The sequence below is a fragment of the Aythya fuligula genome, chromosome 2 (genome assembly GCF_009819795.1).
Source record: "Aythya fuligula isolate bAytFul2 chromosome 2, bAytFul2.pri, whole genome shotgun sequence".
Lineage (NCBI taxonomy): Eukaryota > Metazoa > Chordata > Aves > Anseriformes > Anatidae > Aythya > Aythya fuligula.
The window spans coordinates 155,361,053-155,374,574 of NC_045560.1; the positions used below are offsets into that span (position 1 = coordinate 155,361,053).

At 38.9% G+C, this 13,522-nt stretch overlaps 1 protein-coding gene across 2 annotated transcripts in view; it reads right to left on the reverse strand.

Moving 5' to 3' along the window:
• TRAPPC9 (trafficking protein particle complex 9) overlaps positions 1–13,522 on the reverse strand; it is a 448,124-nt gene that overhangs the window by 284,965 nt on the left and 149,637 nt on the right. The window lies entirely within an intron of this gene.

The following is a 13,522-nucleotide window of genomic DNA, read 5'->3' on the forward strand; positions in this document are numbered from 1 at the left end:
TGAGGTCTGTCTGTTCCCTCATACCCAGCAAAGAACAAAGGAAAATCTAGAAAGTTCAACAGTGTGAGGAACTGTAGCACCAAATATGGAGGAGAATGAGGTTTGCTTTCCATCTTCTCCTTCAAGCTGAAGGAGGAAAACTAAAAAAAAAAAATAAAATAAAATAAAAAATAAAAATAAAAGTCTATGCCAGTCTTCTAAAGCTTTCCATTTTGCTTTTATATGGAACAAGAAGCTTCTGGTCAAAGTTATACATCACAAAAACCAATACTGACTGAAACATACCCCTGCATAGCCCTTGATGAGGTATATAATTCCCAAATGCCCTTTCATTTCCTTCAGATTTCCATGGGGACTTTACTAGCTCTTGTAGCAAATTCCCATTCTCAGAGATGAATTTACAGTCCTTGTAAATTCATTCTGACAAAGCATGGAAAGAAAACTTTCTAAAAAGTTCTAAAGTTTCTAAAAACCAGACATATTTCTGGGCTTTGAGGCAATTAAATGCACTACTCTTCATGTTTCAGCAGGAATCAACTATAAACAAACATTTCTAACTTCCACATTTCTCTTTTTAAGTTTGCTGTGCCCTAACCTTAAATTCTGGTCTACAATCAGTACTGAAACACCAGGAAGTTCAGTGTTTAAAGGCTGGGCAGCTTTAAGCACCTTTTACTTTCTCATACGGCCAGAAAGAAAGCAGGCAGTGAAATGACTGCTGCCTGCACCTCTGGGTGAACTCTGCCCCAGAAATTGGTCGAGTGTAGAAATGGGCTGAATGTGCATCCGTCTCCTTCACCTTACTGCAAGGTTTGGATTCCTCTGCCCCTCCCTTCCCTTCCTCTAATGGCACGGTGTGTTCGACTCCTGTCATGTTGTCTTCTTTATGGCCACGTTTTTGTGTCTTATCACAGCTGTAATCACATTTCTTGCTGAGCAGCAGAATCGGACTATTCTTTCCACACTGTAAAAAGTCACGGTGCTTGACAGCCCCCCTATTTTAACTACAGCTTCTCTTCTCTGATGCTCCGTACCCGTTAAATGCATACTGTGGGACTGCTCATCAAGTCACTGCTTTGCTGCCTCAATGCCGAGCCTGGAAAATGTAATTGAAGTCAATCACACAATTAAATTTGAGAGTGCTTATCCATTGGAAATGTTGTAGCAGCAGTCTCCTAAAACACGTACAGGAAATTAAACAATGATATCATCAGTCTATGTATAACTTTTAATTCAACCTGCTGTACCAGCATACGCCAGGTAACTGCGTTCGTACTAATACAGGACCTGTCCCAGGTGCCAAAATAGCACAAGGCTCATTCCACTCATTGGGCTATCTTCTGTTTATTGGAGTCTTACTTTAAATTAGCTTTTCAGCTCTTCAGGATATGGCTTACTTCCTGGTATTTCTGCTGGTAGTAATAGCTGGTAATAAACAACATGACTAATATTTGGTGATAAACAGTATTAGCAGCCTGCGTGAACTAAAACTATGTTTCAAGAGCACCTAAATTATTTTACATCAAAATGTTTGAAGGACAAAACAGATAACGTTTGATTTCCCACTGCAAGTTGTGATTTAGAGTTTTCTGACCAAGCACTGAAGACCAAAACCCAGAGTTTGGCTGCCAATTAGCCCTGCCCTGCCCAGCGTTTCCTCACCTGCAGCCCCTCTGCCCATTCACTCCGTTTAGGATGTGTAACTGAAACACACGGGGAGGCGACAAGTTAAAAATAGCAGGAAAAAAAAAAAAAAGCCAATTAGTAAGAATGCCACAATAACCTTTGTCAGGATAAATTTAATGTATAGGGCTCAGAGATAGTTCCTATGGCAACCAGAGGCACTTGCAAGGTACCATTAATGAGAAATGCAGTATCTGTCACACAAGGAACGAGATGCAGCAGCAGCCTGGCAGGCTATTTAAAGATCCTGTTTTCCTCCCTGCCCCCTTTTCTTCAAAGAGCAGCAGGAAAATAAACTACTACTCAAGTAGCTTTATTATGTGTAATTTTCTAATTTTGTATTCTCTTGTCACTCCTCCAGTCACTGAACTGTTCAGACCTCGATGTAAGCTTTATTCAAACTGAACAGATCGTGTTTGCGGCCGTAACCCACATTTTGCCTACTTTTGGCAAAATTAACTTCGCTCCCAACGTGCACAAAGCTGCAAGACGTAAAACGCTTCGCCCAGGTACCCCAAAGATACAGTCACAGGCCTTACAGTTAAAAAAATATAGTTTCATGGTCTGCAAGAGACAGACATTGTGAAATTAAGATATACATTCATTAAGAACTGCCTGTTTTGATAACAGTGTTCATCTGTTATTTTTACAGAATATAGTTGGAAATTATTTCAGATGTAGCTTTGATATTTTCCCCAAATGCACACAAACAAGGATTCGGTGTGAACAGCTTTAAAACCAGAGGTTTCTCTATTTTATACACAAAGTCCACTTCCACTTTTGGTATGTATGAAAAACCATCACAAACGTGGACTGCCACTGCCACCACATACTCCCTTTTTAATGACAAGCCTCCATTAACATGGCACTATAACACCCACAGAGTAATACAGTTCATATCAGGGCCTTAAAACATGGCAAATCATCCCAATCGTGTATTTTTTAAGGATCGTGAGAAATAACGAAGTGTGTGCAGCCACAGCTCCTTGATTTAGCATCACGAACTACAGGACAGGATGGCAAGGCTTGTTCTAATATACTGCCATTCTCATAACCTCGGCCAGGTGAAAGAGGTGTTTCAACCACGCCAGGATCACAGGGATACAGCTGGTTTATATGAACTGTCCTTCACTGCTCTTACCCCCACTCTTAATGCAGGTATGTTCCCAGAAACCTTGTTCTCTACACCATTTGAAGTTTCTCCTTGATCAGTCTTGGTTTCGTTCACCCCAACCTGAAGAATCCTATAACAAAGACTTTAAGAGCTCAGAAAGCGCTGTGAATTATCATTATCATCATAATTATCATCATCAAACTGTACTTGATCATTTATCAATCCCAAACAGGCAGCTTTCATTTTAAACATTTTGAGTTTAATACTAAAACTTTTAAGTAATAAATCTCCTAAAATTAAGCACTCAAGAACACAGTACAACAGATCAAAGGCAGTTGGGGATTCAAGTAGGTTAAATGTGGCCCTGCCAAGCTTTTGCACTGGCATTAGCAGGTGTTAGACCTCCTTGAAGCTGCTAAAGCTCTGCCAGCTCACTGGGAGATGTACAACTCATTAACACCTTTTTGATATAAAAGATAAGGCTGACAACAGAGGTAAACCTGGAAGGAAACTTTGGCGATCAGCTGAGATGCTGGGGCCTCATTAATCAAAGGGAAAGATTTTAGCTGAGATGCATCCATGGCCAGGATTTTATAACATGTGCTTCACAGCAACTATTAGCAGAATTATTATTCTGCCATGTGCTCTGTGGAGTTACATTGCAATTGGAACTGCAAAAAAAATAGATAAAGAATGAACATTTCAGAAAAAAAAAATACAGATGACCTGGTAAGCTGTAAGTTGAAACAATTTAGAGAGAAAAAAAATTCTTGTTACAAACGATGACTTGGTAGATTCTTTCCAAAACTAAATTAGCTCCTGAAGACTTACACAGAGGAAAAATTATTTTAATTGTATTTTAATTGTGGCATGCAGCCAAACTAAACCACTGGTCAAACTCTATGCTGTTGTACTGGGTGTAGCTAGTTTCAAGACATACCTGAATTTATCCAAACTGCAATTTTTAGCTTTGTCACATGACTTGTAATACTTTCAACAGATTCAAAAAACGTTAAAGGTTGCTGTTCCTGCCTGTCCACTGCTTTTCCTCTTACATTTCTGATGTGTGCCAGCTTGCTTTATTTTTTCTTTATTTTTTTTTAATATATTTATTTATTTATTATTTATTTTTTTCTCAAGTCTAATAGCATCAACAATTCTCTATGCTCTTCCTACCATGCTATCTGGCAAAGAACTTGTTACATTAACTTCAGTGAGCTTTCTCCGATGTGCTCCTCTGCTGGGTGGATGATGAAGGTCCCAACCCAAGAAACGACCAGGTTAATCCACGTGGATATACTCAGCAACCTCAGATAAGCATGGGACTGTGTAATTTCCACCCACTATTAAATTATTAACTAATTATTAACAGAATTAAACAGCAATTATTAAGATGCCAGTAGCAGAGGTATCAGTAGAACAGAAAGAGGTATTAAACGTTAGAATAAAGAAAAGACTATAAAAAGAGGTATTGATAAACAAAAGCATGAAGAGTTAGTTGAGACTCTTTGACTGGACATTCCTATTTTATAAACCCAACATTTAGGTATATTAAAGGTTTATATTTCTAAATCTCAGAAGCATGTTAGAGGATTAACGTAACAAGGAAAACAAATTCAAAAAGACAATCATCACCATATAGTCTCAGAATACGGTACAATATTGCAGAATGTGTAGAAAACAAGGTCAAATTACAGATGCAATGAATGCACCATGTTTCTTTTCAAATTAAGAACAACTGGCCTAGAGTAAAATTCAATTTTCAGAAAGAATTACGTTTTTTAGAAAGTTTAATCTTTCCAAAGTATGAAACGAAGCTGCTTTTATACTTTAATATGACGATGTGATAATGCTTCTTAAAACTGGCAGGATTATAAACTAAAAGAAAGGAACCAAAACCAACCAACCAAACAAACAAACAAACAAAAAAAAAAAAACAGTACATTTTACTGTTTGTCAACCCCCAAGAAAAATTTCTATTCCAAACGGTGACAGAATATTAATGTGCGACACGAAGGCATTCTGGATTTAAAAAGCGTAATTTCAGGGGGAAAATTTCCCAGAGAAGTGAAAACATCCTACCACGTGCTGATGTGTATTTAAAATGTCTATTTAAAAGGATGGTTGGTTTGCATTCGACTCCTATTGAATGCTGAGCAGAGGTTTTTGTAGGTGTACGTATTAAAATCCACATCCTGTTCCTGAGAGGTAAAAGACAGCCCAGAGCTCATCTGGGCTATTTGAAGCTATTCACTATTTAAAGGTTGGATTCTTCTTATTCTACCCTGTTCATCGCTTTGGATTTATTACCTCTGAGTTTCGTCTGCTATTTGATCACCTCGTCCTTCTGTAATTCCTTGCAGCTGGCTTCCCACTCTACAGCCCCCGATTTACTCACAGGGCGCTTCCTAGCCCCCTGCTCGCTCCTTTTTCCACTCAGTTTCCAGGAAGGCCGAGCAGCACAGGGCCCAGCATGGATCCCAAAAGGACTCCAATGATGGCTTTACTTCTACAATTAACAAAATGATTATTCACTCCTCTGTCACCTTTCTCTTAACCAAGTAATAACTCTCATTTCTTACCCCACAGCAGCTCCGATTCTCTATCAGCCTTTGGTGAGGAACGTTGTCACATGCCAACAGGTACATTAATTAGGTCAGCCTTACCCACAAGCTTGTTAATGCCTTAACAGAACTTAAATGGATTTATGAGCTAAAACTTCCTTGCTTAAAAACATGTTTACTCTTTTCTAATTCAGCACTTATCCACTGCAGATGTACACAGAAAAAAAAAAAAATGGGAAGAAACCTGTAATTAACCTTATTTACAAGTTCCCCGAGGGTACGTACTCACGACTCAACATGTCAAACCTGGAGTGTTTCCAAAATGTTGGCATCTTTCATAGCCCGAAAGCACTGTATAAGACAAGGAGTAATTTTCAACGTGCAGATATGGAGGCTTCAAACACACCTACAGCACTGGACAGAGATGACAGCACCACGGGATTCTGATTTAGGGTTACTCTACCTTCAGTAACGCTCCTTCTGAGGGACAGACAATTAAACCACTCCAGCGATTTCATTTGAGGACTGACTATTATTCTTTAAAAATCCAAAGCTAGAGCAGAATTCTTCATTTTTACTGCTCTTTCCAACTGTAAGGAAACAAATTAGAAGCAGTAGGCATTTTCCAAAACTTAGCAAATGCGCTTTGAAGGCCACGTTGTTGACTTAACAGCGTACCGAGCCACCAAGAGGGACGTCTCCCTTGGGAAGACCCAGCCACCAAAAAGGTGGCTGGAGGGGAGAGACTAAATGAACAAAAATAAGGGAAGATATTGGGCTTCACACCACATCACTGCCTGCCAAGGTTTCATGTTGCTTCTCCAGTGACTGCCAGGGACGGCAATCGTGCAGACAGATTAATACTGGAGCTGACAGTACCTAAAATGAATGCATTTGAAACTCTCAGCCAAGAAATCAGGTTTTGTTACTGTTATTTAATCAAATTCACTTGCGGAGGTATCGGCATAAGCAAATATCGTGATACAACATGACAGCTACTTTGTCTTGCGTCTTGCGTGTTCTTATTTTGGCCATCTTTCCTAAAGCACTGGGTATTTTTCAGTGGGGTGAGGAAGGACTGGTCTAACTTTCTGAAGGGTAAAAATTGCATTAAAAGGATTTTAAAAAGAAAATAAAGACTCAGTTTCAAAGTTCTGAAAACACCTCTATGACAGCAAAATGGAAACATCATAAAGAAAAAATAGGCTTTATACACCAGAGCATTTACACAGCATCTTTCAGACTTCTTCAGATTGTTGTTGTTGTAGCTCGTGGCTCCAGCTAATGAAGGAAGAAGGAAATGGATGTCAAGACTGAAGAATAAATTCAAACTACCGAGGCACTAATTCTGATTGACTTTTCTCTTTGAAGGAAAGACTCATAAAACAGCTATTTTAATTACACTTTTGATCATCTAAAATAAATTAATAGGAATCGGGTATTTTCATTTCCAACTTCAGGAAGCCGATGCCGCACCATCGTGATCTTTTGCAGAAGATCAGAGAGCAGGCAGAAAGCCAAATCAGTGCAACGCTGAAGTGCAACTTTAATAAATCCTTTGGCTGTTAAACCAGCCTAACTGGCAGCCATTCAAGACAATCTTCTTTCATCCCATTAACGCAGTCACCATGTCACCACCGCCGCAAAACACAGCAAGTGCTCCTAAATACAGGCAGTGCTATAGGCTGAATTCATCTATTTAACTAGAGATATCGGTGTGACCTAGAGCTAGGTGTGACCTAGAGCTGTACCTGCACCCAAATGCTCACTCTACCACTGGCAGAAAGAAGAAAAATGTCCTGAAATGTGTTGGTAGTTTTTTTCCCCTAAAAACAGAGGTGATGGTTAATTAGGAAATGGACAAAAACTATTCAGTTCCCTTCAGTTTGAACCTACAGCCTATAAAGGTTCTACAGCAAGATACCCTTCCCTCTGTATTTACAAGTCTCTAAATAAAATAAGAAGTAATCAAATATACAAAGAAGGACCACGTAAATGCACGCTACTTTCAATAACAGACTACTTAAAGTAATATGGGTCTGGAGGCCAAGAGCTTTAAACGTAAACTGGCACTATGCCTTCTGTTCCAGATGAAAAATAAGGGAAGAAAGGGTAAGGAAAGGGATTAATCGTCTGGAAGCAATAATAATAATGACAGAATAGGCCAAATGTTGGTAAGACAAAGTTTTAGAGGACAAGAGAAAGTGATAGAGGAACCAAGTTATATGGGCACTTGCCTGGCGAGAACAACACAATTCTGTTGGTGTTGGGAAGAATAAGCAAGTTTCCAGTGAGCAGCTAGATTTGCAAATCAAAGAATATTTTAGGTTGGAAGGGACCAATGGAGGCCGTAAGGTTCAAACCTTCATTCAAAGCACAGCTAGCCTGGAAGTCGGCCCCAAAGATCCACATCTGCAGCCCAATAGCATACAAGAAATACTTTTTTTTTTTTTTTTTTTTTTTTTACAAACCTGCTCTGATCCAGGCAGTTTCCTTTGCCCATCATAGCTTAGGTAGCGTTGTGTTCAACTAGGTTGGAAGGAATCAAGAAATAATCTCTTCAACAGCAACATTTGCAGCCTACCTTGAGTGTGCTCCATAAGGGAAGTCTGAGAGGATTTGGGGGATTTGGGGTTGTGGCAACTACACGAGTAGAGCTGCAGATAAATACCTCCCTACCCAGCAGGGCTCGTCCAGATGGAGTCTCTTTTTACTTAATGGTTGTCTATCATCATTTCCTTCACACCTAGGTTTCTAACTTGGACTTCACTGTAATAGTGCATTAAAATTTGATGTGTGACAACACGGAACTATAGGGTGAGAGACAACAAGGACCTATCTCAGTTGTGCTCACTACTGAGTAGGTTCAGGACAAAACAGAAATTTTGATTAACTTTCCATCTCACAGAATTAGTGACAAACTTAGGTAGAAAAAACATGTTTGTTAACACTACTGACCTTTCTCCTTCAAGTAGGAAATCCACTAAAAAAAAAAAACAAGAATAGACAACCCAATCTTTTTCCATGGATTCATTTCTTCCCATGGATATTGCTGTTTTTCATTTAATGAGGGGACTAATTTCTAGTGAAAGGCTCATAATGGTCAGCCTTCAATTCCGCTTTTTTCCATCATCCCTCAGTGTTGAAACATGGTCTTTCTAAAACCACCACACAAACCTATAGGCACCAATATGTGCGAATTAAGAGCAAGCACAATTTGATTTACAGAAAGCAGTATTTTTTTCCTGTTTAGCTTTTTGATCCATTCTTATCTACCAAAAAAAGTATTTATGAATTTTCTTACATTCTTTCCTCTTCTTCCCACATATCTTGTGCAAAAATGAAAAATAAATGAAGAAGTACTAGCACTTCACTCTTTTTCTTAATACACATGTACTTTGTTGGATGTCTCCACTTAGACTGCTGGTTACTAAGGACCAAATTCTGTTTCCCTCTCTAAGTGTCCAGCATCCACAAACTTCAATAAATGAATGTTTTTTCCCAAGTATTGACGAAACGAAGACAGGAAGAACCCTGGCTTCTCCTACAAAAAAGCTCCTTTACCAATAAATAAATAAAAATCTAAATCTGAATTCTGAAATCAATTGTTTTTTTCAAGAGAGATTTTTTTGAACCCTAGTTTCCTACAGCCAGTGCTCTAGTTAAGATTTAAGGCAGAAATAAAGATAAATATCAGATTTGGAGTAATTTACAGATCATCTAAAACTAGGATAAAAAACTCATACAATACCTAAGTGATATTTTGTATAGAGGCCAACCTATCTAACCATGTTTATGTTATATCTTATTAAACTTAATAAATCCTGTCAGAGACAAACTTGGCCTACACTCACAAACCTCCTGTTCCCCTAGCTGAGTACACAAAATATTAGGAACGGTGCAAATTTGGTCTCTTAAGGTCAAGTCAATGTTCAAAGATGTCAGAAAAACTGCCATGCAGGCTAGATCCAGCTGGTTTGCTGCTGACTTAGAAAAGCAGTCAAATCGCTTACACCTACTTTTGAGAAAGTGGGAATAGCAAAAAGACCTTACAAGGAGTCACACACCACCAAAACAGCTGCCTACCCAGCACAGCACCCTCCAGTTGCTGAAGGCAATACACCGAGGTTTTCAGATGGGGCTGAAGGAAGAAAACAGCCTTGGAGTAGACAAATAAAGGAAAGACTACCTAAAGGTAGCTATCTCCGTAACAACTAGGCAAGAGGGGTTTATCTGTGCTCCAAGTTATTGCGGTTTTGACAGACACAGAAATGCTAAATTCAAATGTTGATCCTAAGAAAGAGATGTCCATGTTTTCTCATCGACAATTGCAGGGACACAGCACCTGAAAAGGTCTTCCTGTTGGAAGGTGCAGCAATTGCAGGCAGGTCTTTCACCATTCAGCTGAGGACACCTTCGACAAAGCCAGGTCCTTTGCCTCTTACTTCTCAGCAAGGAAAACTGCTTGATGATCTGATGTCTGAGGCTTGGAAGTCTCTTCACTTCTAGCTTTATTCATAGATAGCTCAAAGCCAAGTTTTTCCTGGCTTTTCACCTCCCTTGACATTTAAAAGAGAGCCCGTCTTTGTCCCCAGCTTGACAGAACACATTAATAAACCCTTTTAACTTTTACTGCTCTTATCAAACCGAATTCTAGGTCTACATCACTTTGACCAGTTATCTGCATCTTCTACCATGTGATCTCGTCTTTCTTATATTCATGTGGCCAGAAATGTTGTAATTCTCAACTATTGTTCCATGTTTCTATTTGCCAGTCATATTCCCCGATCACATTTGTTGTTTTTTTTGCAGCACACACCCATGGAGGACTCACAGTCATCGTGTGATATCACTCACCATCCCCTCACACCTTACCAGAGAAGCAGGTTCCTTTCACAGAAGGGATTTCTTCAGTGCTTTAACCACAAAGCAATCCAAATTTAAGTTTCTCTTGATCATTCCCTTTATTTCTTTTTATTTCTTTATTATTATGACTTGCCAGCCTATCATTTTTGCATATCTTTTAGGTAAAGTCTCCAGTTTTTGATAAGTGCTATGAAATAAATATTAACATTAAAAGTGGACCTTGATATTGATCTGAGCAGTGCTAGACACATCACCCTTCCCTACCCAAAGTAATATTTCTTTGCTATTAGTTAAAATAAATAAAATAAATAAATAAATAAAATAAAAATGGCAAACTTTAAGCATCTGAGCTATGTATTTAACAACTGTCAAGGAAACAAACACTATTACCCTGAAAACAGGAGGTGATTTTTTTATGTTTGGGTTATTACAACCTTTGGTATTTTTTAAAATCAGCTTGAAGCATCCTCAAAAACTTCCAGCTTGTCATGTTTTTAATGTGAAGAGCTGGGGAAACTGCTGTGAAGTTGATGACAGCAAGGCCTTAATCATAGTGGCTTTGTCCTTAAAAAAACAAACTATAACAGCGACATAAGGAAGACATAATTAATCTCTCATACAGACAACATGCCCTGTCACAATCAAAAGCACAAATTAAACATTGACTTAGCAGCTGTGAGCAATAACAAGCAGGATTTACTTACACATAGACAATACATTTATTAAGGGAACTTACTGATGGGTTAGAAAAGGTAAGAATTTTTAACTTCTCCTACCCTTTGGAAGGAGAAGTTAAATTATTTCCAAAAGTTTTCAATGCACCTGTGCATTCCCAAGTAACTCTACCAAAAAAGCAATATACAACACTTCCATTCAATGAAAGCTTTACTGAAACACTGATAACTCAGGCCACGTTTATTACAAACAGTTCTAAAAAAGACAGCAAGTATTTAACGCCAGTCTGATAACCAGCTCCCAGAGTAATGCCACTTCTGCAAATTCCACATTTAGCGAACTAGCTCTAATCAGATATTCCCAGACTTCACAGCTCGATTAACCGATGTATTTAACTAAGCAGTAGTCAATGGCCAATGCTCAGAAAGTATGCACACAATGAATTTTGTACATAGCCATATTTTTCATGAACAAAAACCACCATCCTGTATGATGACGGGAATCGAAATAAAAATCTTTTATTTTCTGATTGTCAATAGAATTTAACAAAAAAAGTAAAAATAAAAATAGCTGAGTCAATATGTATAGAAGTTCACTTATCAAAACTGAGAAAAGTCCTGCTCAACTTTAGTGAATATTTACCCAAAAGCTCACTCATTTAGCCCTCCAGCCCTGCTAAAGGGCGTGAATTGGCTACCCAGAAAGAAGCCTGGCTTGCGATTCTTAATTTCTGATTATTAGCTTTGCTGCTATAATATTTCTCTGCTACTTGAATGACCAATACGAGGATGCCCTCGTTTATGATGGCCTGTAGCAGCGATACATCTATCTGACAGCTTCAAGAGGTACTTCCTATTCAGAAGGAAACACAGCTCTCAAAAACTTTTGGATTTCATTCCTGATCCTTTACAGCTCCTCCATGACTGGCAGTCTTTGTCCCTTTTTTCCCAGCCTGTTCTTACCCAGGTGCTGTTTGTTCTTCACTTCTCACCTCCTCGCCCAGCCCTATTCCCCTGCAGTTCAAGCCTTAATACTCACGGTCCTCACACCAAGGCCAAAGCCAGCCAAAACCTCCAACACCTAAATGTGTTGTACCTCTGGCCTCCAGCTGTGGAGTCGCATCTACATAAAAGTCTCTCAAACCTCCGTTGTGTCCCACCACAAAGATATGTGAGAGGATTCATCTAACTCAGAGCATCACCTTGATGAATCTCGCGCTGCTGCTGATGTTTGCCATTCCGGACTGCCAGACATACTGTGCACAGAATGGAAATGCAAAGGTAACGCAAGGGATGCTGCACAAAATGAGATATCCTGGGGCACATAACGAGATAACATCTATTACCATAAATTATGAAGTGATTTACGCATAAATGAGGGTTGTCGTGAAATTTCATTTTAATGGTTTGATAATCAAGTAAGAAACACAATAATTACCATACCTAAGGTTTTCAATAAATTAAAATCACTGCTACCAGCAACACTTGTTTTGTGAATGTACCTGATACAATTCCCTCCCAGAGCTGCCTGCTAGATTCTTCTGGTTTCATTTCTGGATGCCGCATCACCGTGATAAACAAGTTCAGTTTGACCGCTGATTACACTGAAAATATTTCTAATTTACAGCAAAGCTCCATCAACGATGTGCAGTCAACTACTTGAAGAAACAGCTTTGCAGCTGGGAGGCTCCACTGGTCGAGAAAGCTGAACTTTCCAATAGCAAATATAAGAGAATTCCCTGCAAATTCCTTCCCACTAGGCACAGGAGTGCAAATCTTACATCCTACAGTGCCCTCTCCATAATACAGAAAGCAGAAACAACACAACAAAGGCTTCCAAGTTATTTTACTTTCTAAACATACAAAGGGGGAAGCAAAGAGGCTAGCAGTGAGCAGGATGCAGCATTATCCTTCTTTGTAGGTTTGTTGGCAGCAAATATGAAAGGCTCGAGCAATGAGAACAGGAACGAAGAAAACAATTTCCTGCTATCTACACTTTGTCAGGACAGGAGATTTCAAAATGATGGTGATGAATGGAGGGATGGTAAATTACAAAAGGAACCATGAGTGACCAAAGTAAGAGCTGGAGAAAAAACTACAATTTAAATAAAAGTGGAATGGGGAAAGCATTAGGAATGAGGAAGGTATCAAGAAGGTACAAGCAAGGGGAAAAACAACTGGACTTGTCTGAACGGCCTCACTTCAAATACTACTCAAATATTAACAAAAAATCGATGTCAGAAGCTGGGAAAAACTGATAAAAAGAGAATTTAAGAGTAGGGCTTGTTGAAAAACATTGTGCATCTGGACTGAAAACACTTGGTTCAAAAGCAAACACCTGTGAAACACATAGAATCGTTAAGGTTGGAAAAAACCTCCAAGATCATCTGGTTCAACCATCACCCTACCACCAATGTCACCCACTAAACCATGTCCCTAAGCACCATGTCCAATCTTGAATCATTGCTCTAAAAAAAAGAGAAAACTACTTTTTTTTTCCCCTATTTTTTTTTTCATGATTAATAAAAGTCCTTAGCTAGAGTTTGCTAATTTTAAGGCTAAGTGTATGTTCCACCTAAGTTACCGTAGCAGATCCATCCCAATAAAAATTAACCCTCTAA